We start from the raw sequence: 20,124 nt of genomic DNA, 5'->3' as shown, positions 1-20,124 counted from the left end.
AAAAGGAGTCGATATTAGGGGTGAAAACAGCCTTCATTATCTTGCAGAGAGTTAGATAAGAAGATCAATACAACTCATGTCTGTTACACATAAAGCTACAGCCAAGAGAGACCGGAAGCAGGGGGAAACAGCTAGCCAGTCTCTGAACCTAGTGCTACAAACAAAAAAAAAAGATAAATAAATACTAATTTCCAAATTTTCAATTTGTAAGATTTGTATTAATCATTTTTACAACAGTCTGACTAATTATCAAAATAATTGTTTGTTGTTATTGTACCATTCAAGACAGACCATTATCAGTCAGCTGTGGATCTGACTGTTGCCCACATTAATACCAGATGCTTGTAAAATTTGAGCTTATAACACTCAACTCTAAATGGCTCTGAATAAGAGTGTCAGCTAAAAAACCCAAAGTGTAAAAATTTAAATGCAGGTGCTGGATAATAATATCAGACAGGTGTTGACGTCATTCTCTCAATTGGTGTTTCATAACCCTTTTTCTTATTCGCAGATTTTCTTTCCCTTTTTACAAACATGAAGTGAATTTGCACATTCTCACAGTCTGCTTGCAGAGGAGGTTGTCAGGCAAAGATAATTCAACAACACCTCAGGGGATCATCTATAATTCAAAGCCGCCTCCAGATGTATTCCACTTGAAAAGGAGTAACATGCTTTACTTGTAATCATCAAACTCTGTTGGTTATGATCCGTGCATTTCAACGTACAGCAGTCCGCGTTACAAATCGTTACCGTAGACAGAAAAGCTGGGCCACATTTCAGTTTCCAAACTGCACATCACCTTGCAAAACACCTCACAAGTAGGTGTATGATCACTCGATGTGCTGCTTCCCAAAACAACACAAGCTCCCAAAACAGAACAGTAACCATCTCCTTTGGCCTTGTTAAAAAAATAAAAAAAAAAAAAACTGCCTCTGGCTGGCTGCTAAGTTAACATATGCTGCTAGTTGTCTCTATACAAATGAAAAAACAAAAGCTATTGGCCTGTAAAAATGCTGAGTCCCAGTATTTCCACAACAAAGAGGATACTGGAAAGAGACAGACTTCCTGCTTGAAAGTCAGAGGAGGAAGTCTGAACTGATTGATTTAACTGTAAAGTAATTATCATGGGCCGTACACAGCAGAGGATTCCTCCATCAAATTGTAGTTTGGAGTCCAGATCAACATCATCAACACACATCCTTGTGTGCGCAATGCTGATCTGCCATCCATCAACATACAGTAATGCATGACTACATTACAGAGATGACAATTCAATACACCGCAATTTGAACATGACCATAGATTTTTCAATTAATGTTACATGTATGTGGCAAAATGTCTCCCCCCCCTTTATTTTTCTGGACACAAATGAGTTAAGAACAGTAATTCTCCGGTAAAATACAGTCCAAATCACACCTTCCATACAGAGTTAACAGCCACAGCCTGCGGTGAAGACCACAGAGGCAGAGCTAATAAGCTGTTAGCTGCAGCTACTTAATTGGACCAAACACTCCTGGGTCTATCTTACTGCATGAAATGTCAAGTAGAGTCACACTGCGAGTTGGGTCTCCCTGCCCACGTGTTGTCTGCAACCTATCCTCTCATTATCCACTGTGATACTCTATAACAGTAATAATTGGACATGGTCATACAGGCTAATGTGCTGCTGACTCCCTGCTTGTCTCACGGTAGATTTACATCGACATAGGCTCAGCGAATGAGAATAAACTAAACCTGCATGGCATAAAAGAGGCAACAAACATTAAAAGCAGCAAGCCTATACTGGTCGTGCTGCTGTGAATGTTTTGCTCGTGTGATTATCTGCCAGTGTGCTTATTTACGAGGGCAATTTTTCACAAATATTACTTCTATTCAGGGGTAAAATGAAATCCGTTTTTGGGAAGCACGCTTACTCGCTCTGTTGCGGAGAGTTACATGAGAGGATTGATACAACTCATGTCTGTACAGTTGATGTAAAGCTAGCTAGACAGTTAGCTTAGCCTATCATAAATACTGGAAACAGGGAAACAGCTAGCCCTGCTCTGTCCAGAAGGTTTTCCTTGCTTCACATTTAGCACTCACAAATTTGTAGCTCACAAATTTAAGTTTTTACAGCTGAATTTAAGAATGGACTGATCAAATACATTTTACTTGTTAGTCTAATTTTGTTAACTTTGGACAGAGCAAGGCTATCGGTTTCCCCGTTTCCAGTTTTTGTGCTAAACTAAGCTACGCTAACCGTCTGATGGCTGCAGCTTCACCATTACTGCACAGGTGTGAGAGTGGTAGTGATCTTCTCATCTACTCTCGGCAAGAATGGAATACAAGTACTTCCTGAAATGACAAACCATTCCTTTAAGTAATATATGGTGATAATAAAACCAAATTCTACATCAAAAAGAAGTGGTCATGGCTGATCTGAAATTCAGTGAACACTGATCACTGATAAAGATGATTGGTGTTTGACGGCCAACTGCCATTATCTCATTATCAACAGCATGACTGATGACTGAACCAATTTGGATTTTTATTCTAATGGATCTGGTGTTTACAGCATCCAACATCAGATTTACAAAATACTAAAAAGTGAGCAGACAAACATGAGGATACATTGTTCACAAATAAGGTTCCCCACTGCTCCCTGATCAATCAACTCGTGATATTTTGGGATATTTAAGTGCTTATGAAACATTACCTGCAACATTAAAAATACCCCGGTGTGTATATTTTAATCCTCTGCACTCAACAGCCGGTGCATTCAAGAGTGTTATGTAAGGTGACCATTACACATGTTGTTTTTCCTCCATTGCCTCCCTGACTGGAAACACAATAGGCTATGTGCTCTGTTCAAACACAATCTCCTTTCTCTTTAGATTTAAAAATAACAAGCCATCCTCCCCCATTACATAACTCAATATCAGTCAGCATCAAGGTCGGCGGTGAGAGCTTAAAAACAGAAAAGAGGAGCACAATTAGGTGTTTACCCTGGAAGCCTTTTCACTGCCAGTAAGGAAAATAAAAAAAAGAGTGTGTGTGTGTGTGTGTGTGTGTGTGTGTGTGTGTGTGTGTGTGTGTGTGTGTGTGTGTGTGTGTGTGTGTGTGTGTGTGTGTGAGCCCACAGGCTGAGAGAGTCACTGACAGTGTGACCTTCTGCTCTCGGGCTTCTCAGTCCTGTTGAAAGCAGCCTATCCAGTCAAACACTCACTCTCCACAGTGTATTTTGATCTCTTTCTTGAATCTTAATTTCCTTCCAAACTGCCAGATATAAAAAATATTGAGTTACAGAAATACTGCCTAATTCAATGAGGTCTTCAAACCTCGATTGCAACTTAGAGAGTTTTCTGCAGCAGCGGGAGACATTGCAGGGATTGTTGGATTCTAGCTGTGATGAGAGCAACCGATGTACCATATTGTGAACATGCTGACTTGTGCAATCAGCAAAGAGACATTAGTGTCTATTTTAGTTGTTAGCGGGCTGGGATCCTTAGAAAATGGACTTGAAAAATCACAAATAATACGGCTAGAGTTACCATGATGGACACCACACCATAGACTTCCTCCCAATAAATTCTGCGCACTCAACCACTTGTCCATTCTGATCTTCACCAGAAGGCTTTTATGGACCTCGGTTTAAATTCTCAGGCTGATAACAGTGGTCTCTAAACCTTAATTACCTCAGCTGGAGATGTGGGTTTGGTAGATAAAAATGTCTGATAGGTTATGTGTGTCCCTGAAAGACTCCACAGTGGCTGGTCTGGCTGCAGGCCCCTGGGGTCTTTGGTGTAATCATCTTACATAGCTGGACCATTAGGAGGAAGCTGGAGAGGAGAGCCTGGATGCCTGAAGGAATAATACTAAAAGCAGCAGCAGTTTATATGAATAGAAACACCATGCAGACTATGGAGGGGATTCAACTAAATGTTTATTGTGGTATAAATTTACTCCAGGAATGACACTGGTACCATTAAAGTGTTGTATTACAGATGCATTTCTTATAAAAGATAAGAAAATCTCAAGGTAATCCAGAGAATGATAATGCTCCAGGCTGACTTTTATTATAGTGTAGTATCTCTAGCAGATAGATCGATACTCTCATATCAGTCTGATCAAAGCTGACTGAGCAAAATTGACTGGAAATAGGGGGATCAGTTGGTTCTGTCAAAAGGTAACAAAAACCCACCTACCAGCATCTCTTAAACCCACTAATTAACAAGTTATATCTCAGTTGTATAAGGTGAAAAAAGTGACAAGATGCCAGGAAATCACATCACAGTTTAAGGGGTGATGGTAGGTGGATTCTGTTACTTCTGGACGTTTGTATGCTAAGCTAAGTTAACCTGCTGATGCCTGAAGCCTTATATTAAACACACAGATATGAGAGGGGTATCGATCTTCTCATCTGACTCTCGACAAGGAAGTCCTTAACATTATATTTTTATTCAGTCAAAGCTCAGTCTAATAAATGCGACATATTCTAATAATATGCAACAAAGTATTCAAATCTTTGTAAATTAACAAAATATGTTGGAGTTATGGGCAATACAAATTATATATTTTATATTTATATTCTTAAATTAATATTGTTTATTCATAAACTATTTTAAAATAAAACCAAAGAACTATCTTCTCAATAATACCACATGTTAGATAAAAAAAGATTGATGAACATTAATAAAGACATTTCCCAACTGTGGGTTCAACTTTCCCGTCTTTGTCATCAAAATCGAAGCTTAAGTAAATTTTTGCGATATCACGAAATAGCAAGCGACTGCTAAAGAGAAACACAACAAACGTGCCCCTTGTTTCTAAAGACACAACGCTTTGTGAAGTAGAAAAATCACGCTGCATCAAAGTGAAATTCTTCAAAAGCAGCAGAGAGTGGGGGGAGAGACGAGGAACGGTTTGACCAGAGCTTCACCATGACTGATCACGGCGGACAACAGTGATTAGAGCCTCTGGGGCCACGCTTCAAGGAACAAGCCCTCCTGAAAAAGTTCACTGGACCCCTCTGTGTGTGGTTGTGTGTGTGTGTGTAAGAATGTATAGAGGGGATGGGTAGGGACCACACAAAAACCCTGCCAGGTCATGTGACCAAGGCGGGGATGAATGGTGCTTTTTGGTTGGTCGGAGAGGGAAGTCATGGAAACAGGTCTATAGTCCCATTGTCTAACCGTGAAGCCTGTAAGTATGCGTATGCGTGTGTGTGTGTGTGTGTGTGTGTGTGTGTGTGTGTGTGTGTGTGTGTGTGTGTGTGTGACTGTGTGCGCTGGAGAAGGCGGGAGGCGTTGTAGCATCAAGAGGGACCAGCACTGCATTCTTCATTCACAAGCAGAAAAACGCCTCCATCATAAAGTGACCTTGACTACTCTAACAGAACAGTAAGCACATCGGAGCATCTCTCTCTCTCTCTCTCTCTCTCTCTCTCTCACTCACCACATCTTATTCCAAGTGGGTGCATTTCAGAGAAGGCGAACAACAGCATAAACATAAACTAGCTTTTGTCTATAAAAAAACACTGACAGTTCATGTTATGAAGCTGGGCCCTCATTGAAAAAAACAGACATCAAGTTATGACCAGGTCCAGTTTCCACATTGTGTAACTAAATCAAACTACGTTACCGCGGGGCAGATCAATAACTCTTCTCCAACACAGTGTCATCATAGACATTTTTTTACCACCACAGGCCTGCAAGTCTGGCTCATACAAATGCAGTTACAGAAATGAAAAAGAATCCTTACAAAAGCAGCAGTTGGAAAATCTAATTGCTTTACCCTCAGTTAAAAAAAATCCTTAAGAAAAAAATCCACTTATTCACCATGTTCTAACCAGCCCCTACCATTCAATTCAGCAGGGTCAAGCACAAGTGTTGACCAAGAGTTTAGAATTGAAAAAAGCTACAATCCCACTTCCTCAAAGTGCTAAAATTACACCCAAGACAGCAGCGGAGGGAAAAAAAGAACCAGACAAAAGGCGCTGATGGAATAGATGCTCACACAACCACAAGTGTATACACAAGCAATGGACAAAAGACGTAAACTCCCCACTGCGAGGCTTCTCATTCATAAAACACAGACAGTGGTTATCACATCCCAGCTAACTGTATACAGCTCTTGAGGGATCTTCCGTCCTTTAACTGGATTAGCGCTGTTCATGAGGAAGATAATAATGGCACATCTCATGTGTGCTAATTGAAAAACCAAACGGGCAGGTGCTTCGGGAAGTTACTTGCGCACACACCCACAGAAAGAGCAGAGCACTCTGCCGACCAGGCATGAGCTGTGTGGAAGTCCCAGAATAGAGCAGCGAGGATTATGCAAGAACAATACTGTAGCTAAAGGCTCAGTTTCACTCGATTTGGAGAGAAAGGAGAACTTTTCTATGGCAGAGTGCGGTAATTACTGTAAGTGTTAGGCCGCATATGTTATGGTGTCAGTCTTGTTAAACATGTCTCTTTTCTAAATGTATGAACACAGATGCGAGGGATGGTAACCAGGGGGGAAATGCGGGGCCTCATCCATACCACTTTATGAGTGCCTTTATCTCCTTGTCTTTCTTTTTTAACATATTTAATTTCCAGACCAAGATAGGAAATTCATCAGAAAATTGCATAAAAACAAGAAAAAATGATGTATGATATTTAAACATGAAGTCTCCGTAGGCACTTTGCTTCAGCTTCACTCCCCTACAAACTTATAAAATACTCTGCTTGGTAGTGATATCGTACGTACACTTCTTAAACTGAGATTTATAGTTTGCAAAAGATAAATGTTAAAACAGACTTGTCAAACTCTGCAGTTACATTACTCTGCACAGTGAAAGTCAAACACCTAAGAAAAAGATAATCAAAACACATTTTTGAGTTGAGAGGAACTTTATATTTAATTGGGAAATAGTGTTTTACTGTAAATGAAGTAAACACCAATTTATTTTTTTTTTTATAGATGAATTATGTTGCATGGTTAAGTTTTGGAGTCTGGGGAGACAGTTTATGTTTCAATTTGGCAAATCTACAACTTTGTAAAAAATACAAAGACTACTTGATACACTGAGTATTTTATGTGCCAAAAGTACTACAAAAAGCATTACAGTTATAACTACAGTGTAAGTGAGGTTTAAAGCTAAAAGGCTCCTGGTTCGTGATGGCGAGAAAGCTCTTTCAGACCTGCTTTGTTACATTATAGGAGCTTAACTCTGCTCACAGTGCTGGCAGGGCTGGCATGTGCTCCATCGGGTTAAATGGGATGTGAAGGATTGGGCATCCCGGGTCAGGGAATTTCCATTGCAAATGATTGCTGAGCCGCCAAGGCCAGGCTTTCAGTTTGTCCAGCGTTTAGACAAACATACACAATCAGGATTGCCTTCAGACGATTTGGTATCGGGGAAAGTCGTCCACACAGGATGGTGGTGTGGATTCTGCTACCACCAGCATTGCATTGCAGTGCAGGTTTTTTCAATGAAACTCAAATAAACAGAGAGTTTCTGATACGTTTAGTGCCTTGCAAATACAGGGTCACCTCAGTATGATTAGGTCTAAACAAGCACTGAACACTGCTGCTATAGCAGTACTTCAGCATCTCTCATGATTCTTAGTAACGTTGTCAGTTATGGTCATGATTGGATCCAATTATCAATGTTTGCGGTTACTTGATTGTATAAACATTCAGTGTTAATCTGCTTTGCTGCAATTATGGCAAAACGTTTTTAATGTCATTTTTCATCTTTGAATCCAAAGTTCAAGACGACCCATTTTCTGGTACGAGCATGTTTTGTTTAGAAATGAAGTTGGTCTTCCAGTTACTCTTCCTAAAAGACACACACACATGCACACACACACTTTATGTTTCTGATCATTCTGCCTGGGCCACACATGTTTGTCACGCAACAACAGTTTCAGTCTTTTGGTAATTTCGCCTCTGGTGGAAATTAGATGTGCTTGTTTTGATGGGATGGTGCTCCATGCAAATACTGCACCATCATTTTCATGTAAGAACGAGACGGCACAAAGTTATTAATAGAAATAGAAATAAATAAACCACCCTGGCCTCGTGTGTTCAGTTCTATCATTATTATAAGTGCTAAAGCAACGTTAATATCACGTTTTTAAAGTGAGCTTCAGGCCTTTTAGCATTCTCATGTGTGAATATTAGTGGTGATGTGATTTTTTTTTTTTTTTTTTTACACAAAGTTGGGATTAAAAATGATGATACACATTGTATTTGATGGGAACAACAGCACATTCTTTAATTAAAAAATCCTAAATGTTTGAAAAAGTTTGGCTTTTTTAAACATGCTTATAGTTAAGCAGGAAGAAAAATGGTTTGAATGCACCCTACATAAATACATCATCTGAAAATCCATGATTGCTCTTAGCCCGCCTGCTGATGAAAACACGGAGCTCCTTAGCCCTGCAGGTCTTTCTGTTCCATCCCGCTTGTGCAATCACACAACATTTTACAGTATGTGACATTTTTGCACAATCGATAATTTGATCTGCTGTGAACTCCTGCTGCAGCGCTGAACACGTCACATACATCTCTTAATGGAAACATGGTCTCCACTTAGCTAAATTCAACAGCTCAGAGGATTACCATCTCTGCTGAAGCATGTAATAACCAAAAGGTCATATCATCATAACTCAACAAACCATAATCCGCCTCTGCCTCTTTAATGGCTTTTAAAGTGTGTCAAGGCCCAAATCACTGCTACTAGTCACATTTTTTAATGAACATGCCCTCCTCCAAAGTGCCAGTCTGCCAGTCACTCTGCCCGGCTCTGAATGCCGTGTCACTCTATCCCCTGTTGGGTTACGCTAGCCTAGATCGAGATGTGCGAAAAGCCTGAGAACATTTGAGATTGATTTGTGGCTATTTTTACATGTCCTACTTGAACTAAATGGTTCAGATACTCACAGGAAGAAGTCAGGAGCTGAAAAAGCTTATTGAACTCCTGAAAAAAAAGAAATAACTGGAAAGCTAAATGGTGGCAAGAGTGGATGCTTTAGTGTAGAGCGTTCAGAGAGGAAAAAAGCACCTTTTAATAGCAGGGAGGAATAAGCGATGGATTACACCTTGTACCCATTGGTCTATTATTTAAAGGCTACTGGCATGAAGGATTGAAAATGTACGTGAGGAGAAAGATAAATGCCCATGTGAACGCGCACAACAGACAGGTTTAATAAAGGAAAAATGGAATAAGCTGTGACCTTGCACCTTGATAAACTTGATGCCCATAGAAGCAGCGTATCCTCCAGGAGGACCACTGCACACCATCACCATGCAAAAAAAGGAGTCCTCTTATTAAACCATAACTCAGGAGAGAACAGGGGCCCTGAACAACACTCATTACCTAAGCATATAGCAAACAGGCTCCTGTTCAATGTTGCTGGCGCTACAATTATGTTCGCACTGATGACTATCATCACAAGCGTAATAAGTGCTCCACCGGTGCACTGACATTATGGGAGATGGTTATGGGCTATCTTTTGGAAATCTCCTGCTGCCATCCCTAGCTCTCTGTGGTATAGAGTCACACGCACACACACAGACACACACACACACACACACACACACACACGCACTGAGGAGAGTGTTAGTGTAATGCTAGACTGTGTATCTGGTCTAGGTGCTGTGAAAGAATTCAGTCACTTCACAGATCAGCCATCTACTCGCTGCGACTGGCACAAGCGAGTGGGAACAAAGGAGTCACTGTGGCTGTCACACTCGCTCCTCGTTACACTCACCCTTTGCTCTGCCAGCTGTCCCCCCCCTCCCACAGACACCCCCTTTCCCTTTCCCAGCTGTGGCTATACATCAAGCTAACCCCTTAATTCCACGCATACAAACACACCCATCGCCACACATGTCTTGGGTGGCTTCACCAAAAAAAACAAAAAAACTCTTCCTCCCTGTCGGGTGCTCTTTGCCTATCCGCCATAGTGACTGAGAGCACTGTTAGAGGCACAATGTTATTCATCACCACCACCAGCGGCTCATCAGTATCACACCACTGCACGCAGACACAACACATGAGCTCATGCTTGCTACGAATATTAAACTGGCGCCGTTATTCAAAAGTATTCTCTCTTATTCTGTCTTTCTTGCCTTCTAGAGCACTGTCTCACAGATTCTTGTTATTGTTCTTTTGCTCAGTCCTGTTTACTGAGACTCTACTTCATGCATGCCACGCCCTGTCACCACAACACCCTCCCCTCTCTGACAGATGCCCCATGCCCAATCTTTGGGCTCACCCATTCATTTGCTAACCCCTAAACACTGCCCTCAGCCTTCCTATTATTTATTTAACCCCCGGGACTTCTTCTTTTTTTTTTTTTAAACCATATGCTACACCCATGCCCTCCCCTCCCTATGTTTACCCACTGTCAGGCTCCAGCTCTGCCTGTCTGGGCAGTCACGAGCCAGTGCCGATGCCAGCTCAGCCTCCACCCTAACAGTGTGGTGGCTGGCCGCGGGTAAAACACTTTCATCCCTCCTGCGTGCCTAGCCCGGTTCCTTTCGAAGCCATTCATTGAGGCTTTGCCTTATTATTGTCAAGTTATAGTAAAACTGTGGGTGGGGGCTTCGCTTGTGGTACAGAGGCAGCAACAAGAAATGTGGCTGAACTCGGGCTATTTATGGACTGGGGCATAGGATTCAAAGAACTTCCAAATGTTGCCTTTTATGGGTTAATTGCATGTAAACCACATTTATTTGAAACAGAGAGATGGGGAAAGAGGGGGGGGAAGAAAGGGGAAAAGAAAAACACAAGTGGAGGGCATTCCTCAGGCCAGGCTTTCATTGCTGTGGGTACGATGTCATTGGATGATGTAATCGGTGCATAGCAGCCCTCCATACATCTATTCACGAAGTACATGATACAGAAATCCGACATGACACTTTTCACTTGTCAGCCTGCCCTGTAATAGATACTGAAAAACATCAACAACTAACCACATTACAGCGGGTGGTGCCTGCACGTCTTGACCTTTCGCTTCACACTTTCTGTAAACAGGAAATGGGTCGCTTCACATGCAGATGTTGGCAGAAAGTGGCTCTGCTTCCACGTTTAGTTCAGAAGCGGCGGGTTCCGTTACTAAAATCTACTTCTGGAACCACCTACTTTGTATATATCACAAACTTTGTGATACGTTATGCATCCGGTAGCTGTCCCGTTGTTTTGAAAATGCCATTGGTATTTCCTGTGCCTTTCTTCCACGGCACTGTCTGGGCTGTAAAATGCTTCCAGACAAGTTGGACACACACACACAAATACATGCACACACAAAAATACAAACACAGAGTGTTAAGCTTCCCCTCCAGACAACAAAAGAACAGACACAGCAACAAGCCCTGAAGGCAACATTAAAACCCAGCTAGTCCGCCACTACAATACCCCTCTTCTCTCAATAGGGAGCCGTGCTAAACCCAGCTGAGCTGAGCTGTACCGTGTTATTCTTCAGTTTCTAGCTGGGGATAAGATAAGGGGCTAGGCACACTGACAACGTGTTACATCCACAGGAAATGGGAAAACACTGATGTCAGGCCAGCATGGACCAGCCGGGGTGACACAGGGTGAGGCAGGTGGTTTACAGATGGGGAATCTGCCTGGGCCAGAAAAAGCAACAGAATCTCGAGCTCAACACAATGGCACGGCTGAATCTCAGAGACAACAAAGCATTCCTTGATGTTTGGTCTCAGATGGTGGGGAAAACCTGTGTCTATAGAAACAACAACATAGCTGTCAGGAATGAGAAGAAGCTAAAAAAAAAAACACTGATAGGCACGAACAGGAGGAAGAAAACACAAACTGGATGTCCTATGGGTGTCTTCACAACAGAAAAAACTATTTACTACACAGCGTTAGTGTTGGAAAAGAGCAAACGGCCTCACAGGTTGTTGCCGTTACTCAGCTCCCAACCGCAAGCAGAAAAGAGACTGATGAATTGTCTGTATGCGTTTAGGAATGTCCATTCATACGTGTCTGGAAAATAAATAAAAAAAACTATTTTAAAACCTCCATTTTCAAACACTGTAGACACAAAACAGACACAAGGGCAAGTTGAAAGATCGCTCCTTGCACAGAGTGAAGAAAATAAGCGCCATTCCTTAGCTCTCTGGTCAAGCTTAACTCGTTTGAGGGCATCAACATCCCCCTTGAATCAGGATGTGGACGGCCGAAAAGAAGTCTTCCTCAAGCATCGGTTGTTTTCCAGATGAATTACAGCCTCAGATCACACCTTCTTGTTGCCAACAGGTGATGAAAGGCAGCGCCAGGGTGTGAGAGTGATTATGGCTTGTTTTTACTGGCTGGTTGGAGCCAACAGAAACACACTTCAGGCTGCTTACTGAGCTTAAAAGTAGCAGCAGGAGAGAGACGACCGCTGGAGCCTTGTGTCGGTCGATATATATTCCAGATGCCCTGTTGAACGCTGCTGCTGGTGGTTAACGTGTGGGGCAGCGAGGGTCAGGAACTGAGCAATACGTACATACAGAGTTGTTCTGATGAGAACATATAAGTGAAAGATGGAGGGGAGGCAGGAAAAGTGATAGCAGGATGGAGAATGCGAGACAAAAATGATAAATGAAAGAAAGACGCATCAGTTAGTGAAGTCGTACAAGGGAGACGAGAGAGAGAGAGAGAGAGAGAGAGAGAGAGGGAGATATCAACGTGTCGTGTTTCCGGATGCCCTTCTGTGTTGTGATGTATTCAGAGACTCAGAGGCAGCCCCCACATGAAGCAGCACACCTTCAATCCAAGGCTTGCGGTTCCCCAGCCAGAGAGAGCGAGCTGAGCTGAGCTGAGCTGAGCTGAGCTGGTGACCTTGGCGTGCTGCGAGAGGCCCTCCACTCCTCCTCAATCTCCTCTCTCTAGAGGAAGCCTTGAGTAGTCTCACGGAAAAAACGCTGCTGCGGCACGTTGACGTCGTGACAGAATGGGTTCAAATCCCTAATCTCAGCCCGTACATTAATAATGCAATACGTTAAAATACGTTATCGCACATCTCTCTTCAGTCTACCCTCGAGTATTCCTATTGGAAATAACTTGGAATGAGCAAGCTTGTTGCAGCCTTAAGCACACAAGTGCATGGGGACAGTATCTGAAAAGGAGGGGTTTTGTAGTGAAGCTTGCGAGGCAGCACCATCATCAACAATAGCAACGATTACACACACAGCTTCATATTTTGCCGGTGTCTTTTGTGTATTTTTGCTTTCCTTTCAGTCACAGCAAGGAATAAATCAAGCCTTAACAGAGTCATTTTCTAGCCAATACGCAAATCCAAGCAAATTGAGACTCCACAATAACACTTAGACTGACTCTTAAAAACAGAGGCGGAAAAGGAGAGCCGGGGAGCACAGGAACAAGGAAAAGAGAGAGATAGAGGCAAGAGAGTGCATGTTGGCAATTTAAGGACAAATAAGAAACAAACAAGTAAGTCTGTAGGGTTTCTTAGAAACAGTGTCAGCCCCCCCCCCCCACCACCACACACACAGAAAAACAACAGGCTAGTTTTATATCCGGTCCACCTCACTGAACCTCCAGTCATCCGTATGTGCTGTCCGCTCTCATCATGGGACGGCGTCGCTGACGAGATCAACATTGCGTGTGCACCTGTGAGACGCAGAGAGACAGCGTGGGGCCGACCTCTGATTGGAGCCTTTCTGGCTTCAACATGTGACTGAAAGCTCTCAAACACACAGGCACAAACATCTTTATCTATATACACTAGGGCCGGGCAATATGGAGAAAATCTAATATCACAATATGTTTGACCAAATTCCTGAAAATGGATATTGTGACAATACTGCAGAGATGACCAGTGCTGCTTTAACTAAATATTCACACAATGATGTTCTTGGTAAATAATCATCAGTGATATGGCTAAAACGATTAGGTTAGTAAAGGCAGATAATAGAACAGCTGGAGCAGTCTGATAAGTTCAGAACATGACATCACTTATATGTTGTGCAGCCTTAAAAATCAGGAAAAGACAACATCCAATATCATATCAACATATATCTATACATATGCCCTTATCTCTATATATCTATTTTTACATTGTAGTCTTAAAACCCAACCAATTCTGCCTCAGATTTAGCTCATCTCCTTCTGGAGCCACGAAACGCTTTATTTAACTTTATTCACATATGCAGTAGTACACACCAAGACACAGAAAATTGCTGGATTTCCCATCAATGAGTTTAGAAGATGAAGGTAAAAAGTGAACCTGCCAGCAATTGTAAGTTATCTTGATATGATGATGCCTGTCCCCTTCATGTGCACTCCACTTCACCTACCTTGTTACTTTAATGTAAGTGAAGCAGAGCAGTAAATCTAATTTCCCCAATTTGTTATTGTTATTCCAGGCTTTTTTCACTGTGTATATACTGCAGAATGTGATTCGTATTTTCTGTACTGCAAAAAATAAAAATAAAAAAATAAAATAAAAGAGAAAAGAAATTCTGTGACATTTGATTTCTTTTCACAGCAAGCAAGCATCATAAAGCACAACATAAATGCTGCGGGGGACATGACACCTCCTGTCTGCCCTTACAATCTGATACACATTATAAGTTAGTGTGAGCTGAACCGTAGGCTAACAGTTCATAAACTTTCTCTGCAACACAAAGTGTGAAAAACTATTAATAACACTGCGGCAATGTAGTGCAGTGAATAAGCACACACACACACACACACACACACGCACACACACACACACACACACACACACACACACACACACGCACACACGCACACGCACACACACACACACGCACACACAAAAAATCCCTCGCCAGCCCACATCAGACATCAAACAGAAAACTCATTACCACAGGAGACATAACCTTCGATGAACCAATAGTCCAACACAGATACCAAAAGTCAAGTGGACAGTTTTGGGAGAGCAGTGCGGAAAACTAGGGCACCTCCATTGACTCACACTCACTGAAGACAGTAGTGGACGAGGCTGTCGACGGAAACGCACATTGTAGGGCCAACATTGACTCAGACTCAAACCTCTGGTCTCTTAGAGATCACGGAGAGATTTAGCAATGATCCAGGAATCCACCTGATAGAGCATTGACAGACCACCTGATCATATTTTCAATTACGTGTAGAAAGAGGAAGAAAAAAAATGCAACGGATGTGTGGATGGAAGGATTCATGGATTCATGGATCAATACACACATAGATGTAGGAGTGATGGACAGCATCCATCCATGTACGAACAGAAACGGGGATCTTGCGATTACCAATAATATACACACCACCTAGAGGGCTGAGAGACACACATACATGAACACTAACACATACACATGCACAAGGGGGTAAGCTATAAATAGGTTGCAGATGAAAAAAAACAACAACTGTTTAGCACCTGGGTTGAATTAAAGCATCAGCATACAGCTACTGAGAGAATGATGCAGGCAAGCCTCGGAGAAAAATAACAACTGACACAGCAACACAGATGTCTGCAGCACATGTGCAAACATGCCATAAATCCTATACTGTATGATGGTAATGCCACTGACACATAAGCACAATCCAACTACAACCGCTGCAAACAGTCTTGTAACACCCGCACACCATCTTGACAATCCTCACAAAGTAACCACTTCTGAGAGTTAAGTCAGTTCAAGCCTCTCACGCAGCTGGCATGGGGACATACTGGTAACAACCGAGGGTCTACCTGACCGTTTATGCTACAGGGTCAGTAGTCTCTGAGGCTGAGACGCGAGAGAAAGAAATACCCACAAATGCACGGAGAGCAAGAGAGCCGTCTAACCTCTCACTCAATATTTACAGAGCTCTGCGGCAGCATCACAGCTGGAATGCAGCGGGCAGAGCGAACACGCACAGGGAACCATATCAGTTTCTGGGTCATCTAGGGCTGCTTCACTCCGCATAAAGTCTAGACTCGGACTGAAAAACACGCCTGCGGATGCTCCCCACTTAAACTGATTCATATTCCAAGAAAAGATGGACTGCGCGCGGGCAACAAAGCATATACATTTATAGAAGCACGGGGCATTCATGAGCGTATTCCCATGCGCAAGCGCTGCAAGATCGCGGTTCGTCATAAAGCAACAACTTCTTTCCATCAGTTTCTCTCATTTATGGTATTTTCTTTTAATAAGTGAAGAGCTGCTTGGCTTTGAATTCAGCCCAAGGCCATAATCAGTAAACTGAGGAGCAGAACATGGCAGGAGTACCTCTGAGATCTCTCTCACCCACCTATGTTTGTCTGGCTGTCTGGCACCTTCCCGTCGCACCTTCAGTACCTACCTGCTGTTTTAATTAACTTCGTACCACAGGGAGCAATTATGCAAGGCAACATTCATCTAATTTGGAACAGCAAATTAATCTAACCTGAAGCTGTTGATAGACAGGCGCAGCAGTTTGTACAGCAAACAAGAATACCAGTACTTTAAATTACGAGTCGTTTTTTTTCAAAAAGCAGTGGCTGTTAGCAGCAAAATTAAAGACATAAAGTGGCAGAGAGACGACAGGAAACTTTGGGCCCTGATTTTTTTCCTTTTGGTGTAACTTTAATGTTGCAATCCTGAGCTTTTAGGAAAATAAGGGGGGAAATGAGTTCATTAAGATGGACAGATAGCAGGCCGAGCATACATCGAGGAGAAAAACAATTTACATACCTCCGTTTCCCTCGGGGAGCAAGAACTGAGAGTGAGGAAGTAGATGTGAGAGTGTGCTGCAATGTGAGCGTGAGCAATTGAGGAAAAAGAAGTGCAAAGAGAGAGGGGGATAGAGAGAGAGATGCTGAAATGAGAGCGACAGTCAGATTGCATGTGTGAGAAAGCGAGTGTAAGAGAGTAAGCTAATGAGAGAAAGATAACAAGCTGCAACGGGAGGGAGGGATGGGAGGGGAGGGGGAGGGGAGGGGGAGGGAGCTCCGACAGGCAAGAGGAGACAGAAATTGGCAAGGTTGCTCTTCAGGAGGTGGTGAGAGGATGCCAAACAGTAGGAAGTGTCAAACAGATGCGATCGGGATCTCGTATGTGATGCAACTCAATGAGCGAGGGCAGACACTCATCCTCCACCAAGAAAAGCACTCGAATGCCTCGTGTCCATCTCTGCCTCTTTCCTCTAATCTGATTCCCTGGATTTTGTTTCACTATTTTAAACCAAAACATAAAAGCACTGAAGTTAAACTCCATCGGTTTATTCGGCCTTTGACTAATGGTGCAACTCGAGGCTGCTGTATTTTTACCATCTCACTTTTCATTTGCTCCCGTGCTGCAACGCTCCAATTCTATCTAGGATTTTTAAGACCCTGTAGGGATGAAGGAAATATTTATTTGGGAAAGCCAGCTAACAAGAAATGGTGTTATGCTGTGGCCAATAAAACTTGTTTTTGCATGTGTGTGTGCATTCCTTTTGACACGTAGGTCCCTCCAGTGGCTGTTAAACTGAAATATAGCGCCTCTGGCACGCTTACCGGACAGCTACCGACCGACGCTGTGCACACACTAAACTTCAAGTAACGGTTAAACGGGAGGGAGCACTTAAGCTAGCAGTTTGTTCCAAAGTATCAGTTGAAAATTGCCTTCTTTGACTGCTTGAGCTGCTCCAGACCTGGATGTAAAAAACTAAAACATCAATCTCTAACCGACTATCAACCACGATTACATAGACAGCATGCAAAATAGGCCAAAACCTCACAATGCAACACAGAATCTCTCAGTTGAAGTATGTCTCCCTTATAGAAACTCACATGAAATAACACTTCATATCCTCATGGAAACTACAAAAAGGAAGAACCAGACAATACGTTCTGTGCCAGAGAGGCACTTGAAACTGAAACCCCATACAGCCCTGTCATCAAGCTCTTGAGAGCTGCCCGTATATGTTCGTGTCAGAGACACGGCTGCACATGTGACCGTGCTTCCAGGCTAAGTTTGCATGTGCTTACTGTGGCGTTGACACGGTGATGCCGGCGAGCGTGCGGCTCCATCACTACAGGGACGTCTAACAGGGCGTGTAAGTGGGCTCTCGCTTCATCAGAAGCCGCCCGGAGGGGCAGAGAGGGACCCAGAGAGGATGTCAGCGTGAACCGATGATGAGAGCCACAGTCCAATGCTGCTGTGGTCTCTTACTGGATGCTGAGTGATCACAGAGGAAATATTGAGGAACTGTTCTCAATGCAGGGTCTACAAACAACCAGGGGGGGCCCTTTAAGGACCACTGTTGGACTAAAGGCATGAAGAAAAATAGTTGCATTTTCAAGTCAATATACAGCCCAATATCACAAATCACACATTTGTCATTCACAGCAGTGAACACCAGGAAATGTTTCAGTGGATGGGATGCCTTCATGAAATTGTTCAAAAGTATTTCACTACAGAGAAAACACAGTGGCTGTGCTGGAACAGTGGCTGCAAAAGGAATCCATAAATGACATAGTAATCCTGAAATTATTGATGTTTAGCCTCCGCTTCTCTTTTTCCCCCCAGTAGGTTTGGTCAAGCTTACATTTGTACTGCTACCTCACAAAGTGGCAGAATTTGAAACATTCAACCATTTGGTCATCACTCTAAGCTATCTATTTTGACCACATTTTGAAATACTTTAAATTGCAGCATGAACTGACTCAACTGGTTGGAGGGTAACCGGGTGTGTCATAGCTGTGAGGTTATTGTTGCCATAAATTTACTGTAATTCAGCATTACATCAATTTGTAAACTCATTTGCATGTTTATTTTCCTCCAAAACACAAGAATGCAGATAGTTTTCTTTCAAATCAAATCATTTTCTGTTACTAAATCAGTTGAGCTACTCCACAATGTTTTAATGAACTCCCCTGGTAAAAGCAGAAGCACCCCCTGCGGTACACCAACACCAACACATGGTTGGAAATAGCTGATGTACCATGTTAATATTTCTGTGATACTGTTAGAATAAGAATAAAATGTCCAAGAAGAGAGCTACTTAAGGTAATGTCTTTTTTTAAATGGAGGTGGTCTAATACAGTGGTTCCATACCGGAGAGTCAGGGGCTGCAGACTGATGCTGAGGGGTTAGTGCAACAATTAGTTCAGGATAACAGAGCAGCAACACAGTGAAGAAAAAACTTGCTTCAACCCCAAAGACTTATGCAACCATCTGTCTTTAAGGGGTCATGCTTTGATTTAAGGGGCTGCGAGCCACAAAAGTTTGCTTAACACTGATCTGACGCACATGAATCAGGGGCCACATGACAACTTCTGGGAGCCCCTGATGTACAGGTTAGAATAGAGAGAGTACTGGACCTCTGCTAAGTGGATGAACTGTTGCCAGATGTTAACGCATCTTGATATCTTCGGAGGACAGTACAGAGCTCAATGAAACAGTGGAGCTTTCTCTCCTGATCACAGGCCCACCGTGGCCATGCGAGCTGGGCTTAAAAGCAGATCTTTAATTAGCAGTGAAACGGAGCCATCTATAAAAAAAAAAAAAAATCTTCTGTTTTGCATCAAGTGAACAGCATGCGTTGAACAAACAAGCCTGAAGCAGCAGCAGCCTCGGCGTCTTGCACAAGTACAATCTGCCGCAAACACAACACAACTTGCAGCTTTAACAAAACATGATAATTTGCACTGCAGTTCAATGTGTGTGTGTCTCTGCATGTGTGTGTGTGTGTGTGTGTGTGTGTGTGTGTGTGTGTGTGTGTGTGGGCTGCTGCGACGCTTTTTAAAAATCAGACATGTCAATAGAAAAAAGAGCAGCGCCCAAAAGTAAAGACATGGAGAGAGAGAGGGGTGATAGAAAGGGTGAGAAAGGGTGAGATGAAACACCAGTATTGTCTCGCTGCCATGTAACAAGACGAAGCGAAACCCCCCCCCCCCCCCACACACACACACACACACATCGTGAATCCTCAACATTGAACGCAACACGCAAAGGAAGTAGAGCCTAAACACAACGCAGGAGAATAAGAAAGCGTGCTGACAAACCTGCCGGCCGAGGACTCTTCTTCCACTAAAAAAAAAAAAAAAAAAAAAAAAAAAAAAAAAAAAAAAGCGCTGATGTCCGGAGTTTGTGTGTGTGTGTGTGTGTGTTGAGAATGTGTGTTTGTGTGTCACTCACATTGGTGTTTCCTCCCTCTCTCTCTCTCTCTCTCTCTCTCTC

General features: G+C 42.8%; 1 protein-coding gene across 2 annotated transcripts in view; it reads right to left on the bottom strand.

Moving 5' to 3' along the window:
- The window catches only part of elmo1 (engulfment and cell motility 1 (ced-12 homolog, C. elegans)), a 101,240-nt gene extending 81,116 nt beyond the window's left edge, over positions 1 to 20,124 (bottom strand). The window contains exons 1-2 of one of the 2 annotated variants that reach the window (XM_054605820.1): positions 20,083 to 20,114; positions 19,950 to 19,974 (exon numbers count right to left, since the gene is read on the bottom strand). The gene's annotated coding sequence lies outside the window, so the exon portion shown is untranslated. Of the gene's footprint in view, positions 1 to 19,949; positions 19,975 to 20,082 lie in introns of both variants that reach the window. The other variant, XM_054605821.1, reaches the window with a different exon arrangement.

This window comes from Anoplopoma fimbria, chromosome 10, assembly GCF_027596085.1.
Source record: "Anoplopoma fimbria isolate UVic2021 breed Golden Eagle Sablefish chromosome 10, Afim_UVic_2022, whole genome shotgun sequence".
Taxonomy (NCBI): Eukaryota; Metazoa; Chordata; class Actinopteri; order Perciformes; family Anoplopomatidae; genus Anoplopoma; species Anoplopoma fimbria.
Note: the sequence above shows the minus strand (reverse complement) of the source record. Positions and strands in the feature narration are given on the sequence as shown.